Below are 20,671 nucleotides of genomic sequence, written 5' to 3' on the forward strand. Positions count from 1 at the left end.
TAGAAATGAGGTTTTTTTCTAATATAAATGAGAGCGTGCAAATTGAAGGGCAGGGGTTTTCGCCCTAAATTTAGGGTTTTGAAATAGTCGAATGGGATTTTTTAGAGGTGTTATATTTTTAGGGATATTTTCAGGGGCTATCCTTGTAGGGAATATTAATTTAATATGTTTATTTTTTTTACTGAAAAATAAAAAAAATGGGTTGCAGATTACGTTCAGATCGAGGCGTAAAATATCAAAACGAAGCTTATTGTTGGACGACTCTTCATCTTTTAACGCTCTGACAATTTGACATACATACATATGTACATATGTATGTCTTTCTATTGTTTTTCAAACTAACGATTTTACTAACGATTTGGTTGGTTTTCACATTATCTAAGGAGGTGCTGGATGGATTTATCCTCAGCAAATTTGATTAATAAAGTTTTTGGCTTATGAGATAAGTACATATGGGTTATTCCATACCAAATCGACCACTTTTGAACCCGACCCCTTTAGATTTTGCTGAAACTTATCCATCCTTTTCTACCCTTTGAAAAACATTTTTGAGAATTTTTTCAAAATTTTTTTTATATTTTTCATTTTTGAAAATTTGACAGTTTTTCTTTAAATAAATAAAAAAAATATAAATAAAATCGGCCCACTCCGGGATTAGCAGGGCTAGTTGTCAAATTAATTGAAGTTTTTTTTACGAAAAAAAAAACAAAAATGGTGAACTTCCAAAAAAAATGACGATTTTAATTAAAAAAACCCGATTATTTTATATAATTGATCGTGTTAAATTTTTTTCGTGTATTTTTTCGAAAAGTTCATTCAAAAACAAAAATTTAAAAAAAAAGATTCCCAAAATTCAATTTCTACAAAAGTTATAGCTATTTCAAAATAAAAAAAGGCATTTTTTTGAAAAATTCATAACTTTTTTGAAGTTGGACAAAAAATTTTGAAAAAATTCTCCAAAATGTTTTTCAAAGGGTAGAAAAGGATGGATAAGTTTCAGCAAAATCTAAAGGGGTCGGGTTCAAAAGTGGCCGATTTGGTATGGAATACCCCATATATTGAACCTTGTAGGGAGTTTCAAACCTGTTGCAGTTCCCTGTAACAACTTACAATTTTGTATCCTAATAGTACAACTAGTGAATTCCGTTCCGCTCTTCCTTAGTTGCCGCCCGTAGTGAACAAAATTTGTCAAAAGTTGAGCCCGTAGTGACAACGTAGAAATCAGCTGTTCTCTTTTGTTTCCATTTGAACAATGTACACAACTTTTCAATTTTAATTTTTCATAATATAAAATATCAAAACTGAAATCAAACTATTAAAAATTATTTATATATCTAGAAATAATAGCATTCGACTCTGATTTTGAGTTAGTTTAAAAAAAATTCAAATATATTGAAGACAATTTTTATTATATAGAAGCGGTGTTGACTAATCATATACATAGCCCTCTCATAAGTTAGGTCGTATCAGCTGATTCGGGCTGCGATTTTGCAGTGCCGACTAGTTGAGCTATGTATAAGTTATCGCAGGCACGGACGGTCAGCCGGAATTCAACTCTTCTCGCCATCTTAACCGTTTATGCGTATATATACAAGGTCTGTCGCAAAAGAAACAGAACTTTTTAAATAGAACTGTTTCTGGTGGCGCCACCTATTGGTGGGTATATGAAATAAAAAGTTTGATCTCTTGTTGACATTTCGTAAACATTTTAAGACAATTGGATAACTACAATCCATGTTATCGATCAAAAAGTGACAGCAGCTTTTGGTCATCGGTCGTAAAATGCAAAGAGCAAATATTAAATTTTGTTTTAAACTTGGGAAAACGTTTACTGAAACATTTCAAATGATAAAAAAAAGTTTATGGTGATCAGTGCCTATCCCGTAGTAATGTGCATGAGTGGTTTAAGCGATTCCAAGAAGGTCGTGAGGACCTCTGTGACGATCGGAAGTCGGTCGTTTTCAGAAGTCAAAAATAAAGACAATGCTGATTTGTTTTTACGATTCTGAGGGTATTGTACACCGAGAGTTCGTCCCACCTGGCCAAACGATTAATGCTGTGTTTTACCTTGGTGTTATGAAGCGTCTTTTGTCACGCATTCGTTGTGCGCGACCACAATGCCGTGAGGCAGGGTCCTGGCGCCTGTTGCACGATAATGCGCCGTGTCATCGGTCGACGCTTGTCCGCTTGTCACTCACCCTACTCACCTGATCTGGCACCCTGTGATTTTTACCTATTTGGAAATCTTCATTTGCCCATAAAAGGACACTGGTTTCAGGACATTTCAGCTATCCAAAAGGCGACGACCGATATTCTCAAGAGCATTCCGAAAAATGACCTTAAACACTCATTTGAAATGCTAATTGACCGGGCTTAACACTGTATCGAAGCACTAGGAAACTACTTTGAATAAAAAAATATAACTTTTGAAAAATATTATTTTTTTTTTTACAGTCCTGTTTCTTTTGCGACAGACCTTGTACATATATGAACAAGTTAGTGTAAAAGATCACCTCTTGTTTAGGTTATATTTAACAAAAGACGTTGCACGGCAGTTTCTTTCTGAGAGCTGAGTGCGTCGTGCCTAAATACTCAACTTGTCGGAAGTATCGATTTAGAAATGTCCGTCTGCCCGTCGGTCTGTATATGGAGCTGCTCAGTTGATGTGGCATTTTGATGAAATTTTTCATGTGATATTGTTGAAAGCAATGGCGTAATCTCGGAAGAAATTATTTAGATCGGATTGTTTCAGCATATAACTGCCATAAAAACTGGCTGATAAAAGTTTTTGTAAGGAATATTTTGTATTTATAAAGCGTATTACAGCTTCGGTACAACCAAAGTTATCATTTTTTTTATCTTAATACCGTTTTAAGTGCTGAGTAATTTTCTCTATATACAGTGTATATACAATGTATATACATACTTATATACATAGGCTCTATATAGCATAATTTTAATTTCAGTGCGGCGAAAGAATAAAAAAATTAATGACGTTTCCAACATTTCAAACAAAGGATGTGTTTGGTCCCACTTTGATGTCAATCCCGATACTTTTTAGCTCGGAGGCATTGTTGTCTTACATATACATATGTACATACCTATAAATGACTGTAAATATGATGCTTTCAAACCCAGTGGCATTGTATTTCACCTGAAAGGAACAGATACACACAGGTATAAAGATTTTACCGTGTCACGGATGTGAAGGCAATAAAAAATCGAAACCGAAATATAGATCACTTTTTGTACATATGTACATATGTAGCTTACTTTTATGGAGTATGTGCATACAAATGTAAAAATATACATGTACATATCTATTTTAATACAATAGCTTGGCACTGCAAGATAAGTAGCTCGACTTAATACTTCTACTTCTTGCACATTACCTACTATGTATGAAGAATATACGACTATAATCCCTTATGATCTATGGTACCAGTTTCTACTTTTTTGTTGTAATTTTTTGATCTTGCTGCTTGTGGTAGCTTCTATGGATAAATTGTGTTCTTCTAATTCTCCATACAACCTAATATGTGAATATACACTCAGAGATACATATGTACATATGTACATCTCTGCTCGTATGAGGCACTACTTCGCATAGACGTTCTTGTATGAACGCTGCCTATTATGTACGCATTTGGTTGTCGCGACTTTTGTCATTATGGACATTACCTTTGTGACGACATTGGCGAATTTTCGATCCCTTCTGATCGCCTTAATTTTTGGCTATCATTTGTTACACTGAAAATGAGTTTTAACAACTCATGAACACTTTTATTTTATATTTACGTTTTCTTGAATGAAATCTAACCCATTGGGAAGACTGTCATCGTATAGTTATTCGATCTGAACCATTTCTTTGGAGTTTGCAATATAACCTTTGACAATAACTCACGCCGACCTTTTTAAAGATAAAAATAAAAAAGTATTCCATACAATCACTATATTCCGATTGTTTACATTGTATACATAGCATACATACATATATATAGCTATAGAGATCCGATCTGAAAAATTTCTTCGGAGATCATATATTTTCGTTGGTAAAAAAGCCGTGCGAAATTCTTCAACTTATCTCGTAGAATTTAAAAGGTTTCAATACAAGCACTTGATTCCTGGGTTCCGTTAAATCGATTCAGCTAATCACGCTAATCATTTAGGTATAGAATATTTTATAGAGTCTCATACGTTTTCTTCTGGATGTTACCCTGTTCAGGGTATGCAAAACACAGAGGTTATTTCAATGAAAGTAGTAAAGGAATGAAGTTTAGTATTTTAATGGCTGCTCCGTCTACTACATTCTCTAGTCAAAGCATCTTCTTCTTTATCGGCATATAGTACAACGCTTACGCGGCTATAGCCGAGTTTACAACAACGCGCCAATCGTTCTTATTTTTCGCTGTTTGGCGCCAATTAGAAATTCCAAGTGTAGCCAGTTCTTCTCCATGGCCTAGAAGTTCACGGAAAAGAGGAAAGTTCTCTGCGCGTCATTCTCTTGGCAATGGCCAGAAGTCGACTTCCGGCCTTAGACTAAATATCCTCTGGGTAGCCAAAAAACATCCGTCCCCAGGGTTGTGCGCTGGGTTTGAGTCCCGCCACGTATCGCTTTAAGATTTAATTAGCCGTGTTTTACGAGTATTTGACCATCACAAACTAATAGCTAAATTATGGGCAAATAAAACGTAAGTACTTAGCTTATTGCATATATTTGCTTAAAAATTAATTGGGTTGGTAATGCGGACAAGAAAGCTGATCAATTTAGTTTGAAATTTCAAATTTGTAAACGGAATATTTATATACTATGCAAATATATTTATTTTAGTTATTTGAGGTCTAGAATACATAAAACTGAAAACAAGTGTACATATTTGTCTTAATTTTAACTCAATACTCATCCAAACAATATGCAATTTTGGTTTGTTTACATTTTCATCTGTCAACAAGAGGTTTCTCGTTTTGCCAACTACTTTTTTGGGGGAAAAGCCTTGCTATTGTGAATGAAAAAAGCGATGAACTGGCAATGCCTTTAGTTCAATATACAAGCTATGATAGCTTATAACAAGCCAACATAATTATGTTGGCTAATAGCCTTGACAGACAGCAGCGTTAATCCGGATTAACTGCGCACTTAATCAGATCCAAATTTGTAGGTGACAGACGGCAGCTATACGAGTTTGAAACTCTCATAAACAGCTCATTGTCCTTTTTATAATATTTTCAATGAAAATTGATAGAAGATAAACATTACGGTTGTTAGCCGACCAATTTTTACCAAACCATTTTTTATTACAAAAGCATATCAACACATTATTTTTAAAACTGCATCATAACATAGAAGTTTTATTGATATTATATTGAGAATTTGATAAACAGCTGCCAGGGTTGCTTGTATTTCATTCACATTAGATGAAAATTGGCCATTTTTAACAATGTTGCCAACGAAAATCTCACAAACTCCCTAAAATTTTGAGAGTTATTTTTGGATTCAGCAACGGAGTTAGCTGTAGTAACTCCTGAATTAATCCCGAAAAATGCAATTAATCTGGTTTAACGCTGCCGTCTGTCAATGCTATAAGTCTTCCATACAAAATAAGCTAATAGCTTAATTTGCTGGTCAAATAAAACACGCCTATTATTAGATTTCAGTTGTAATATATAATTTGTTGTTTAAATAATCATTGTAATGTCGACCAATTTGTTTTTTTTTATTTCAGTGGGCTTTCCGATCTTATGCTTTTATTTGTGGGGCACTGCATATCAGCGTGGATTCTTTTGCGACGACGAATCGCTGAAACATCCTTTCAAAACTTCAACAATTCGGAATTGGATGCTGTATTTTATAGGACTGGTCCTGCCAATTGGATTGGTAAGTGATGGCAATCCCAAATATAAGCTCGGTAAAGCTAAGAATGTTATTTTTACAACTAAGCAAGGGTGTTTATCTATGAGATAGAGGAAATATTTAGAATTTGAGTAATTCATCGGTTCGAGTTGAATTGAGTTTATATGAAGCTACAAATATTGGCAGCCATTTGTTCTCAATTGAAGACGAAATATAGTACTTACATTTGTTGCGCAACTTTGTATATGCTCAATAGTCAAATAAAATGCCGACACTATTTTTGAGGGCAATTAAAGATGAAGAAAATGCTGAGAAGCAGATGTTCTAGCACATTTGATCGTACATTCCGTTAAGTATGGCACATTGTTGGGCCGATCAAATCCAGTGTTTTCAATTTAATTCGTCTTCACCATTAGTTGACACATATTACCAAGTGTCACCAGCTGTCGATTTGTTACAATTCAAAATTCGTATATATGTATATGTATGTATATATGTATATAAGCAGAATCATAGAAAAGCCTCTCGTCCATTTTTCACATTTTGAAAAGTACTTGTTATGCGCATCCATAAGTGTTCGTATACACTTAAATTTTATTATATACATACATACATAAGTATAGTATGAATGTACAGACCATAGCAATTTACCAACAACACAAGTTTTGTATTGAAAGTCGTGAGAAACACATGCTGCCATGCACAAAACTAGAAATCATTTAAAACAATTAACGATGAGCTAAGTTCAGGTGTAACCGAAAATTTTATATTCGCGTGATTTTTGATACAAGGGCACATTATTACCAGGAAAATAAGTTCTCTGTATTTCAATAACACATCTCACAAATTGATTGTCGTATTCGGTATATGGGAATTGAAAAGTTATTGTGCGACTTCAAAATTTATTTGGCGTGAGATGGCAAGGCCTAAAGGTATTACTCTAGTTTTATTTCGAAAAGCAAAAGAATCATATGGAACTTAAAGTTGTGATACATGCGAAGAAGATATAGTTGTTATCGGATAATGTTATTTACTAAATTTGGTCGAAATTAGTCGTGTTGGCTCTGAGACATAGGATGCCATCTAAACGTAGACGGTTTACGTCCACTTTTGACCGGTTTCTGAATCGTGTAAGATCTGAAATTTAATGCTTCTCACGCATATCTTTATTGAGATATTTAGTTCAACATAATTATTGAGATGTATTTTTTATAGTTTTCGCCATAACCGTTACATAGTCGGTGGACAGGCTTGCCCTTATCCAACAAGATTTGTTATTTATTTCATTTTAAACTTGTTCATCTTTATTGGCGTAGTCACCACTTACGAGATTTTAACCAAGTTGAGAACAGCTAGCTGTTTCCTCTTTTCATTGGTGGTGTTTTGCCTTTTCACTTTAGCTCGCCTTCAAACCGATGTTTTTGGCAACGCACAGGATTTTTAGTCTAAGAGTGGAATGTCACATATAAAAGAATCGTTTCTAGCCACTTCCAAGTGAATGGCACATGAGAACTTTCCTCACTTGCGTGAATTTCTACACGTAACGTAGGATCCTTTATTTTTAACAATTCTCTCATATAAACGTTATTAAGCTTGAATCCATCAATCCATCAAAGTATGCTGAGGGAACATAAGTATCTAAAATTAGTTCACCCAAGAAACTATAATGTTTCACTACTGATGAATATCCATTAATCATACGTAAATAAAAAACTTGAAACACTACGGACTGCGTCGAATTAAATCGTGCATGCGGTGCAATTAAAAATTTATTTAACACGAAAATGACCGGCGTAGTGGAAATGTGCGTAAGCATTATCAAAAATTTTCAAAGCAACCGCATTGGTCTTTTAAGAAAATTGCGAAAGAGTTAGGAGCTTTAAGGAAGATGTGGGCAACGATAAGAAGAAATGTTCTGGTAAAAAAAACGTCATTTGATCGTGAGAAGGCGAAGAACGTTGTGACTACTCTCAAGAAAGACCCAAGCATTTCTGGAAGGAAATTGATGAGGAAGGTTGGCTGCTCACAATCTTTTAAACACAGGACGCAGATGGAAGCTGAGCTTGAAGTCGTACAAGGTACAGAAAATTCTGGATAGGATTGCCGTCAAGAACAACAACAGAAGCTGACAAAAGATTTTGTTAAGAAATTCGAATGCTGAGACTCACGTTTTAACGGACTTTTCTCAACTAACAGCCGATTCTCGAGGAAATGTTACTGAAAACTGCAAAGCCAAACAGGTGACAATATTTTCATAAATATTTTTTGTCTGCCAGACAATTCGAAGTTGTAGCTAAAGGAGTAGCTCATTCATTACATCGAGTACAATCAACAGCAAAATATTTATGTAAAATACATAGATTGCTCCCACTTTTAAGGCAACATGAAGTGTCCACCTTTTTTTTTTGCCTGACTTCGCTTCGCGTCACTATAGCAAAACAGCCTTAGAGTCGTTCAAACGAAATGGAGTGATTTTATTACCTAGAGAACCAAATCCACCTACTGTTCAGAATTAAGGTCGATTGAGAGATTAGATTTAGTAAAAAGGGAGACGAAGGCAACAAAAAAGTGACCAAAAGTAAGTAAAAGAAGGCGTCTTCAGTAGCTAGAAGAGGATCAAACACTACCATAAAAGCACTGATGAACGGGGTTCCAGAAAAATTAAAACTTATTGATAAAACGTAATTCTTAGTTTCTTTTACAACTTTTTCAAACCTAAAATAAAATATTATAGTTTATAAAAGTCTCACTATTGTAGGAAGGAATAACGGATTTATCGTCGATCTCTGCAGGCACCTCGAAAAGAAGTTTTTGTGCGGTGACCAGCCTACAGAATCACTGGATTATCTGAAATCAAAAAATCAAAATGTTTCTTTAGTTTATTAGTTTATCATTCAATTGACGTCGAGTTTTTTTTTAATTTTTTAATTTTTCAATTTTTGGTACCATTTTCAAGACAAAATGATGATTTTAGACGAAAAAATCAATCTATTTGTTATTGTAAAATTGTTAGTAATTAAAATTTTTGGAAAAACTCGACGTCATTCGAGAGCTATACATGTAAAATATTTGTACAAAATTTCAAAACGATCGATGCAGTAGTTTTTTCTGTAGGTTGGTCACCGACTTTAAAAATGACATATTTGGGAAAATCGATTAAAAGTTTTTGCCGCTCAGCGCAGGTAGCTGGAAGGCGCGCAAACCTAAGTAAGAGGTACCGTTATTTAACCTGTTGTAACTTCGTTAGTTTTTCACCGAATGACTTAAAACTTTAACACAATATTCTTGAGATGTTGATGGTTCAGAAAAAAAACTAAAAAAAAATGGAAAATAAAAAGTTGTCAAACCTTAGCCCCCCCCTTAATTTACTAGGAGGTGAATGCCTTATAGAATAAGAATTGACTCTCTCTACTATTATTTACATGCTTAATCTTCATTATCATTTCCAGAAACTCGTTTTATACTAAATTTTCTTATAACTCTTTCAGATTCTTATAGTTGAAATTGTGAAGGCGAATAATGCCAAGGCTTCAACGGAGGATATAATTACACAACGTCGGTATGTCTTCATGGACTCACGAAATTCCTGTTTACGGTGCAGTACGCTACAAAAGTATTGGAGTCTTCGGATTCGGAGCAGCTGTTTGTCGGGCCAATGACCGACATTGCTAAATACTCTATAGGGCGACTGAGACCACACTTTTTTGCTGTAAGTAGAAGCTCCATTTTTGTCGTGTGTCTGTGCATGTGTGTAGTATTATAATAAAAGTGGGAAAAATTTGAGCAATTTTAGGGGCAATTAATGCAATCAAAACGTCATGTTCAAGACATACGAGAGTGGTAAAATATGGGCCAAAAACCATGTACATACTTATGTACACACTGTACGAATAAATGTGTGTTTCCATTTGTACCCATAAAACATGTGCAAATGGCTTGGTTTTATGTATAGAGGCGTACTCATTTCATTTTATGTTTCCAATGTTGAAAGGGGAGTTCAAATCTGCATTTCTGTACATAACAAGTATTCTAAAAAAATATAATCATAATTTGTAACACATGTGACGACAACAGCGCAACAGCGCAACAGCGACAATGTCGGAATTGAATGGTGCAAGCGCAGTGAATTACGCTTTGAAGCCATTAAAGGGATAATTTTGCCGTAAGTACATAAGTATGTATGTATGTAGATATCTACAATATTGCGTTATCAATAGTGATATTAAAATTTCAGAATTTCATAATTGCAACCAGCTGAGGGTTTATGGCAGTTTCAGTTGAGAAAAGCTAATATCCTCTTAAACACCCATATATGTACATATGTACATATGTAATTATGTATTGATTGTGTGTAGATTTATATTACGTAAGGTTCGTTATTTATTATAATTCAAAATTACATGAAAAAATAGATATGTACTTATGTATGTATACTTATAGTATATATCAAAAGTTTTAGAATTCCTTGCTTTAGAAGCTTGTAACAGAAGATAATGGACAGATATTCCAGGGCGCTTGTAAAACTGATAATGGGTGGAGCCACCAATAGTGTTATTTCAAGTAACTACAATGTTACTATATAAACTCTATTACCAATTAGATTGATAAAGAAATTTTCAGATGAACTGATATAATTAAATGCAACGATTTCTGCTTCGCAGAACTTTTTTGAAACAATCCAAAAAAAAATGTCAAATTTTCAAAAATGAAAAAAATAAAAAAATATAAAAAATCGGCCCACTCCGGGATTAGCAGGGATAGTTGGCAAATTATTTGAAGTTTAAAAAAAAAAAAATGGCGAACTTTCAAAAAATGGCAAATTTCAAAAACCTGACGATTTTACTTAAAAAAACCGATTATTTTATATAATTGATCGTGTTAAATTTTTTTCGTGTATTTTTTCGAAAAGTTCATTCAAAAACAAAAATTTAAAAAAAAAAAGGTCCCCAAAAGTCAATTTCTACAAAAGTTATGGCTATTTGAAAATAAAAAAGCCATTTTTTTGAAAAATTCATAACTTTTTTGAAGTTGGACAAAAAATTTTGAAAAAATTCTCAAAAATGTTTTTCAAAGGGTAGAAAAGGATGGATAAGTTTCAGCAAAATCTAAAGGGGTCGGGTTCAAAAGTGGTCGATTTGGTATGGAATACCCCATACATACATTCGTTCTCTGCAAGAAGCCGCTTAAAGGAAACTTCATTTAGAATTGGCCAAAGAATGTAAAGAATGGGGGATGGATTTCTGGACCTCTGCAATTGGCATTTTAGTCTTTAATGAGGGTAATATGGATCGTTACAAGTAAAAGACGCTGTTGGAACATAAATTGATACCTTTAGTGGAAAATTGGCTCCTGATTCCAGTTTAATCTCTCAACAGTATAAGAATAGGGTTTTAATTATTAAGTATTGACTGCTTTATTATTGTCTCAAACACTTAAACATACCATTTCAAAACCCAGTTTAAAATATTTTTGAAAATGTCTAGGAAATTTTGTTGGGAAAGCATTAGGAAAAACAGATTTTTACCGCTGTTGCACTCAAAAAACGCATATATGGAGCTAGAAGGGGCATTACGTCTACATATTTGCCAAATTTGTGTAGATTCGATGCCAAAGCAGCTTCAAGCGGTTATAGATGTCAACTAAATATCAAAAAGCAATAATACCTAGAACTAACTAAAGTTTTTGCACTAAAATCTGTTATTTTTGTACAGTATGTAGACTTTTGTTAACGCAATTTTTGAGTTTTTCGTCCATAACTTTGTTGTTTTGTATGTAATAATTTTTTTTAGTTTATAGAAGATAAGAATAAATCTGTATATCAATACGTTCTCTAAAGAATTTTTGTACTTTCTGGCCAAAATTAAATAAAAGACATTTGGAATATAAAAATAACAAAAAACAAGTAAGAAAGGACTAAGTTCGGATGTAACCGAACATTTCACACTCTTTCAACTTACAAGACACAAAGCCAGGCAAATACTTTAAGGTGCAAAACGATCGAAAAGGTGTTCGTTAGGGGCTAGGTGAAGTTTTCGCTCACATTTATCTATTTTAGCCACAGAGATAAACTGTTAGGAGAATACAGGCTTTTTCATTTGCATTGAGATAACTCACATATTGGCCGATATACATATGTGGCATAAAGTCAGCCGGTAGTTCGAAAATCTTTATGTTAGGTACATATATAGGGACTAAGAGAAGTATTGGCCCGATTCAACCCATTTTAATAAACAGAATAACTGTTGTCAAAAAATGAGTTTTTCCGAATTTCAATCGTATATCTAAAAGTCAACTAAAAATACTGGGGGCCTATTCTGTAACTCGATTCGGAAATCAATTTACTCGAATTCGGATTTTTTATATTCTGTAACTCGATTTTCGGGTTTTCAACCCAATTTTCGAATAAAATATTCGTTAGCTTTTGAGTTGTAGAAAGCAAAAACGAATATTGCACGTATTTTTTCTGGCACAGGGTGGTACAACTTTCGCATAATGATAAAGTAGGTCCGAATTTCGAATAGAATACATTTTCGAATCGAGTTACAGAATAGGCCCCCTGGGGTCCAAATATTCGGTATCTAGGGGCTTGTACAGTTTTTCTCGAGTTTCGACAATTTTTAGTTATAAGGCATTATTCGTGCAAAGTTTTATTCCGTTATATTAATGGTTTTTTGATTTGTGTACTGGAATTTTCATACCGGTTCCCATAAAGCCCTCCCATGCCATCTCGGAGGTAAAATTTAATGTCTTTAGCGTGATTAGTTATTGATTCATTGCGTTGTTAGTAGTTTTGAATAGCACCGTTATATGGAAGTAAGCGGGGTCATCTTCCGATTTCATCCAATTTCACAATGTCGGTAGGAGTTCTTGAATATTTGCCCTTAGCAAATTTTGTTGTTGTAGCTTTAGTGGCTTAGGAGTTATGCATATTAAACGTATTCTTCGAATCAGTTTTTTATAGCTGCATATACATATGTAAATAGTATAATATAATTGATCTATTAGTACCTTTTTTTAATTTCAATTAAACATTCAAATACATACATATGTACATAAGTATGTATATTGTTGTGTTCTTGCTAATTTTAATTTTAATGTAAAAATCAAATATTAACTATCAAAACTAAACACAACATGCTTTCTCAAGAGATCAGAAAATCGTTAATTCTTGTGCTGTTCAGATGTAATCAACAAACTCGATAGTTTTTGAAAGTGCCTAACAATCTCGGCTATTGAGAATATAAGAATATAAAGAATATAATACCATGTTCAGACCGACACTTAATCACACGATTTCGGCTGTTGAATGGATTATCCCACTAATCCTAAAAATTTATCAAGATTTCGCCATACAAAAATGGCAGTTCCAAATCACTTCATTGAAATGATTTGAAACTGATCCACGCTAAATCTCTCTGTGCGACTCTGATTTAGCGCAATCTACTTGTCAGCACTGGAAATCTGTTACATTATCACAGCTGATTTGGACACTACAAAGGGAAAAAAATGTAAACAAACAAATTTTTTTTAAAGCAATGAATCTAATTTCATCTGAAAATCGACTTAACAAATGAAAAAATGGATCCATTAATTTTATTATAAGAAAAATATTAAAAAAAACCGTCTTTTTATTTCAAAATACTATAAGACAATCTTTTCTTTTAATAAATATTAGGCGTTGTGAATTCTTGAATGACAATAACAGCTGTTTTTTGATCTTTCTAACGGCAGTGAGAACACTGTTGGGTTATGAAATGCTTAAATATAATCTAATCTTTTAAATTTTCGGTCTGAACATGGTATAAGCTATTCTGCAGGCGTTGACAAATCTATTTGAACATTCTTGGCAGCACTGCCAATTTCGAAAGCGTTGCGCCATCTATGTGTGGGTTTTCAAAGTGATGAGCATTGCTATGGAAGCACTATAGACCAGAGATCTTAAAAACTTTTAAGTTCTCTGGCACAACCGTGTACATTTTAATTAGGAAGAACCTTTTAAAACATAGAATGAATGAGTACTCTTACTATATCTCAATCTCATAAGTAACAATAAATTTGTAAAAGATCTATTTGATTTTAAATGGGCACTATATGTAAATAAAAAATGTAATCACGATAAACATTATACAATGTGTAAAACAGGTCTGCCAGCCTATCATATCCGACGGCACCACTTGTGATGATGCTATCAACGTGGGAAGGTATATTGAAGATTTCACCTGCAGAGGTGACGATTCCTCGAAGCGCATGCTAAAAGAAGTACGTCTCTCTTTCCCCAGTGGGCATTCAAGCTTTACATTCTACACAATGGTTTATACCGCGGTAAGTATGAAATATTATCATATTTTTTGGGTTATGAAGTAAAAATTGTCTCTTAATTTACAGTTATACCTACAATCGCGCATGAACTGGCATGGATCGAAGCTGTTGCGACACTTTCTGCAATTCCTTTTCATTATGATCGCGTGGTACACGGCCTTGAGTAGGGTATCCGATTACAAACACCATTGGTCTGATGTGCTGGCTGGTTCTACAATAGGGGCTCTCACTGCCGTCATTGTGGTAAGTTTTCCTAATTTCATTCCGCCTTAAAAATCAACGAATTGTCAAACCAATACGTAAAATACCTACTTTTGTATACCAAATAAAATTTCCACTTATTTTATTTCTAAAAAACAATAAAAAAGAAGACGTTCAAGACATTAATTTCAGTTTGCATGTGGCTTTGCTTATATATGTGACCTGGTCTACGAAAAGGGAGCTAACGTGCGAAAACTAGTTTTCTGGGAAAAGCTGTTAAAAATAATCGTCAGTTTCTCGTTATCTCATTAATTGTTCTCCTTTTTTTTGACACCTAAGCCCCCTTTCCGCCAGGTCACTTATAGTTATGCTAGTTTTTCTTAATAGCGTTCACTACATTCTCATGTATTTACATATATACACGTATGTGTGTTTAGGAAATGTAAAATTTTGTGTTTACATTTGTTTGCATGTACATATATATTTACATATGTACTTATAAGAACACATCATATTCACTGACGCCATATCTCCTTAATTCTTCTAGCGTTACTTTGTTCCGAAGGATTGGTTCAATTGGAATACATTGGGGCCCATTAAGCACATTAAAAAAACAGATTAAAACTATTTACATTTTTATGCATAAAATACACGAATATATGTATATTACCAAAACTACTGTAACCAACATTTATGCATTCGTCAACTTGACTTGGGATAATTATGGCGTAAAAAGAAAAGATAAAGCTTTTAAGCCGAGGTTCAGAAATTGAGACTTGAAATAAAAAACGAGAACTTTAAAGAGCAATAAAATTAGCAGTCGTTTTATTTTATTTGTCTCCACTGTATTTCCTACGAGTCATTTCTTTTTCAAATCCGAAAGCCGAACTTTTTCGGCTTAAATCAATCAAAAATAAAAATAACATAACTGTTTAGACCTTTTCATTTCCAATTGAGAGACTGTTACGTACTGAATTGCGAAATCGTCTCAAGTCACAAAAATTGTCTCTAATTTAATTATCCGGTATAAGAATAACTTAAAGAATAACTTGAAACTGAGTTGCCACTTTTACCAAGTATCGGAATAGGTTCAGTTAAATAATGAGGTTTAATGGTTTTTATATATACATATTTTATGCATATATTTTTTAATTTTGATTCAAACATAGAACCGGCTATCATTTACTTTTTTAACTAACAAATTTTAACATTTTAATAAAATATTCACACAAAATACTGGTCTATAATTCAATTCGATTTTTATCTGCATATATTTGTAGCTTAAAAGAATCTCGATTTCCCGATTTTAAGACAGAAGATCGAATAATTTTATAAATTTGTTTAACAATTTATCCGTTTTGGTGAAATACAAATTTTCGAAACATTATCTGAAGTCAATAAACTTTCTATTCAATTTGTGAATAGCATGACGAACTGATTTTCCTATACATATAAGCATTAAAATTTGATGCGATTGAATAAGAACTTAAAAATATATGTACATACGTACATATATCGTCACCTAAAATGCAAAATTACGTAACAACATTTTCGGAAATTTACAGAGGAAGGAATGAAACACGTAATAAAATACAACTTTAGTGAAACAAAATTTAAATATTGGTTAAAACTGGGTTATATCTGATAGCAGAACCTTAAAATGTTGGACATATGTATGTACTTATATGTACTATATAGTATGTAATTTGAAGTAGTGGATCGTAATCAATGAAGCACTCAATTTCGAAGTTTTTGATGATACGTTATTTTGCATTTTAGGTGACGATATGTACGTGCCATGTTTTCTGATCGAGTTGAGCTTCTTTGTAAAAGCTGGCATATTCTTGACTCTTTTTGAAGAGTTTTTAATAAATTGCTTTCTGCTTAGAGTAAGCCCATACGCTGGCCTGCAAACCGTCAATAGTTCAAGCATTAAACTAATTCAACCTAAACTTCTTCGTTCAGTTTCATTCATTAACAAAAACTCGCCGATTATAGTTGATTCAAGAAATAGTGTATTGATTTCTGATTTTGATTTTAATACATACTAAATATAATTAAGAAGAAGAAGAATAATAATAAGTTACCAGTGAACAGTTGCATCAACTGCTTCCAAAATAATGAAAAACTAAACAAATATCTATCTTTTCTCTTTTCCTTGCAGGCGAAATACGTGTCCGATTTGTTTCAGCGAAGATCCTCTCAACAATATCTGCTACCTCGTACATCTCAAGACGCACAACCGCAGACGGTAGCCAATAACGGGCTGTAATTTTCGGCTGTCAATAAAACAGTATTTCGCCTTTTATCCACAAACGTGTTTTAAACGATTTAACATTATTACTAAAATTATGTGTGTATGTCTTGATATGCAAGTGATGATAGCGCCAATTCATTCTAAAGCCTTTGTACTATTTATGTTATCTAATACGTAATAATTAAGAGCAGCAATAAATTTAAGTGTATATGTATGGAAACATATCGTAAATAGATGTAAGGACATAATAAGTTGAATATATGTACATATACGTGCTAACCTGCATACATATAAGTTATGTAACGATGCTGCAATAACGTACACGAGTCCCGAATTTTGGAACAAGGATCGAAGGATCTACTCGAGTGATGAATGAGTTAATGTGTGTCTTAAATGAATTTTACAGTAGCGATCAGCTGATAACAATCATTAGTGTTCAATACGCAATAACAATAGTAATTGCCTTATAAGAAGAAAAAAACATAAAACTCAAAAGAAAATACTGTGAAAGAAAAAAGTACATATGTATACGAGTGTGGTATACTATATGTACATATGAACCAATAATTAATGAATGGGCAATCGTAGCTTAAAGCTTTCGTTTCACATTCGCTGTTGAAGTACAAAAGTAAGCGTCGTTAGAATTTCGGTATTTTATTTAACAATTAGAAATAATAAAATATAAGTATTAATATAGTATTAGAGATTTCAATGATTTTCTTTAATATATTATGACCATTAAGCAGAATGCTTAAGGGGGTATTCTGGTCTAAAAGCATGAATTTCAGGTAATTTTTAAAGTGTCGTAAAAAAAGGCAATTAATATTTTTACTATCTTTTTTTATTAGTTATTTGTTAATTTTAGAAGAGTACAGAAAAAAATTAAAAACTAAAAACAGTAAAAAATTTCAAAAATTATGAGCTGACGAAGTGGGGGGTCTCTAAAAAATTCCACGTGACCATCATGGGTATGGTCAACCCTCCTAGTTATCTGAAACCAAAAAAAAAAATATTATTAATCTAGAATAATGTCGTAATGGCCGGAACTACGGAAAAGTGGAAAAAAATTCTTCACAAAATGGCGACTGCCTGAAAAAAAAAGTTTTTTTTTGGATCACTTTTTCTGACTATTTCGAATTTAAAAATAATAAAAATAAAAATTTGGGCATGGGGCTAGTTCCAACCATAGACAAGCCTATAAAGAAGACTCTGTAAAAATTTCAAGTAAATCGGTCCAGTAGAACCTGAGAAATCGTGGGTATCGTTCCGAAAAAGGCAGTTTTGAGAAAAACGAGTTTAAAGTTTAGGAGACAATTCTAGTGAACACAGACGCCACGTCACAAAATCGGCTCAAAATCTCCGAAAATAAGTCGAATTTTGAAAAATCCTTCCAAGGTCATATTTTTGAAAGTCTAAACATTCAAGATATCCAAAAAAAAAATCGATTTTTTCAAAATCCTAGACAAGAATACCCCCTTAAGTGTGGGGCTCCACTCAGATCTGAACTGTTTTTAGAAAATTATTGTGCTCGTGAAAAGTGATGGGTTTCCGCCTAGCCCGTGAAGCCAAGGCCTAGGGCGGCACTATTTAGGGGCGGCAAAATAGCAGAACGTTAAAACTTTGCAGCTGAAGAAATATACCAAGATTTTATTCCAAAAATTAATTCTTTTTTATTTGAATCTATAGTAAATTGACAATGATTTATAATAAAATTTATTTTTCCATTGACGTCGTAATTCTTTATAATATTATATATATATTATATAATATATTAATTATTAATATAATATAATATTTCCATAATATAATATTTCCATTAATCCATCATAGTTTTAATAGAAAAATCATTGTTTGCAAAATACTAAATACCTTTTTACTTAGTATCTTGATGCAATTGTTAATATTTTTTTCTTTGAACATAATGTTTAAAAATATAAATTAAGAATAAATTATTGAAAACTGTTAAGCGACTTTTTTTCAGCACAAGATACCAAAGAATCGCAATGAAATTCTTTTATATTGCAAGATACATAACTGAACGAGACGCAATCAGATTTTTCACAATCAGAATAAGAAGAAGAAAGACGGTCAACAATTGATATTTTACGGTATGTACAATTAAGTAATTTCAACGATGAAACTCGAGTTCTGTAATAATCGACTAACAGGATTAACCGCAAATGGTATTATTCGCATAATAATATTGTTTGCAGTTTATGGATAGTCGTAAGCCGTCGACTAATCGATTAACCGTTCATTTTCGACAATTGTTGACTATTCGAATAGTAAGAGTTCACTCATTTTTTTATTCTCATTGGAATAATCAAATTCTTTAAAATGATTCATTAGAAAATGGTTTTTCTATGTAAATAAGTTTATATGTAGAAAATATTGCTATTTTACAAATTTAAAACAAGCAAAAATCAAACTAAGCTTGGATTTCAAACAATTTTCATTCATTCAAATACTGGCAGCAGAACGAAAGTTTATTCGAAGAGTCACAATGTTATTCATACGAACTAACAAGTATTTCAAACCGGCTATTCGAGTAATTTGAAGAGCCCAACTATGAACAGTGTACCGCAGAATGAAGTTTAAAAATTGTAGACATGTTTATAAACTAAAACGAGGATTTTTCTATTAGTTAATTCTAACGTACTTTGAAGAAAGTTCAAGGTCGGTAATGGTTGATTTAGTCTAAAACTAAAAGATCAGTATTTTGTGCTTCATATTTACTTTTTGGTAAATGCCAATCTGCTTTTACCGTATATCGAATACTAGCCATAAGGCTAAAGATGTTGAAGTTGCTCCGTTAATATTTCTTTAAAAAATGGTTTAGATATAAAGAACATTCGCATCCAATCTTATGATAACGCACGCAATATGTCAGGTTTATATTTAGTGGTGCAGTCAAGAAACAAAATCGTAAATTCATTAGCATAACATGTTCCTTACGCCGCTTGCTCGTTGAATTTAGTGCGAACTTGTGCAGCTGAATTACAAGAAATTTATAATTTTTTTACTATATCAACACATCATTTGAAGATCTTAGGGCAGACTTAACGAGTATTTCTCAAACTCGATAAAGAGTGGCCTGGAATAATTAATGCACTGATATTTATTGCTTAAAATAGTGATGAAAAATAGTGAATGAGAGAGTATTTATCTAGTCACGAAAGTTTTGGCACTAACATGTTTTACCGAGTTTTAGATACTTTCAGCGTACCATTGGCCGAACGCAAAAGTGCTTATCAGAATCATTGTATTCATTTATTAATTTCATTTACAATGCAACTCAAAGATTCCTTGACCAAACCATAGGCCAGGATAGGCTATAAAATCAAATTTATCAGGGGTGTTGTGGAATCTGATATCTGTCGGAATCAGAATTCAAACGCATAAAAAAATTAGTAGGTGTCATGAATTCTAATATTAATGGTGTGATGTTCGAAACAGAATTTGTATCGGTTTTGTGTATCGCGGAAACCAATTTATCGGTTTTGCTATCAGAACCAAAACAAAAAGATAGTAGCTGACAGATTTGAAATGTAATTAAAGAAATCAAGTTATTTTATTGTTAGAAACTAATTTACTAATTAAAGAAATCAAGTTATTTTACTTTTAGAAACTAATTTACTTTTATTTCTATGGGTAAAAAATAAGAACAAAACCTAAAATGCCATAATTATTGCGATTTTGGAAAAATAATCCGGATACTTAAAGAATATTATCAAAACGTAATTTAACACCCAAATGTGTCTTTTTTCATTCGATCTTCCTTTGAATCAGAACTCATTAAAAACTTTAATGGGATTGCTTCGAAATATATTTGTAAGTTTTGTCACATTTGTAAACAGCTGATTTGAATATTGATTTTGCGTATGCTCGAAAAGACAAAAATCCAATCAGATTCTGTAACACCATAGAAAATCGGAATTTGTTTGCAATTCCGATAACTATTCATATGCGTCTTCGATTCCACAACACCCCTGTATATTTCAATAACTGTTCACGCCTATGTGGCAGCACCTTTATAAACATGG

At 32.8% G+C, this 20,671-nt stretch overlaps 1 pseudogene; it reads left to right on the forward strand.

Moving 5' to 3' along the window:
- Positions 1 to 17,340, forward strand: part of LOC120771176 — a 33,249-nt pseudogene extending 15,909 nt beyond the window's left edge.
- Positions 17,341 to 20,671: the final 3,331 nt, after the last annotated feature.

Source organism: Bactrocera tryoni, chromosome 3 (genome assembly GCF_016617805.1).
Source record: "Bactrocera tryoni isolate S06 chromosome 3, CSIRO_BtryS06_freeze2, whole genome shotgun sequence".
In the NCBI taxonomy this organism is placed as follows: Eukaryota; Metazoa; Arthropoda; class Insecta; order Diptera; family Tephritidae; genus Bactrocera; species Bactrocera tryoni.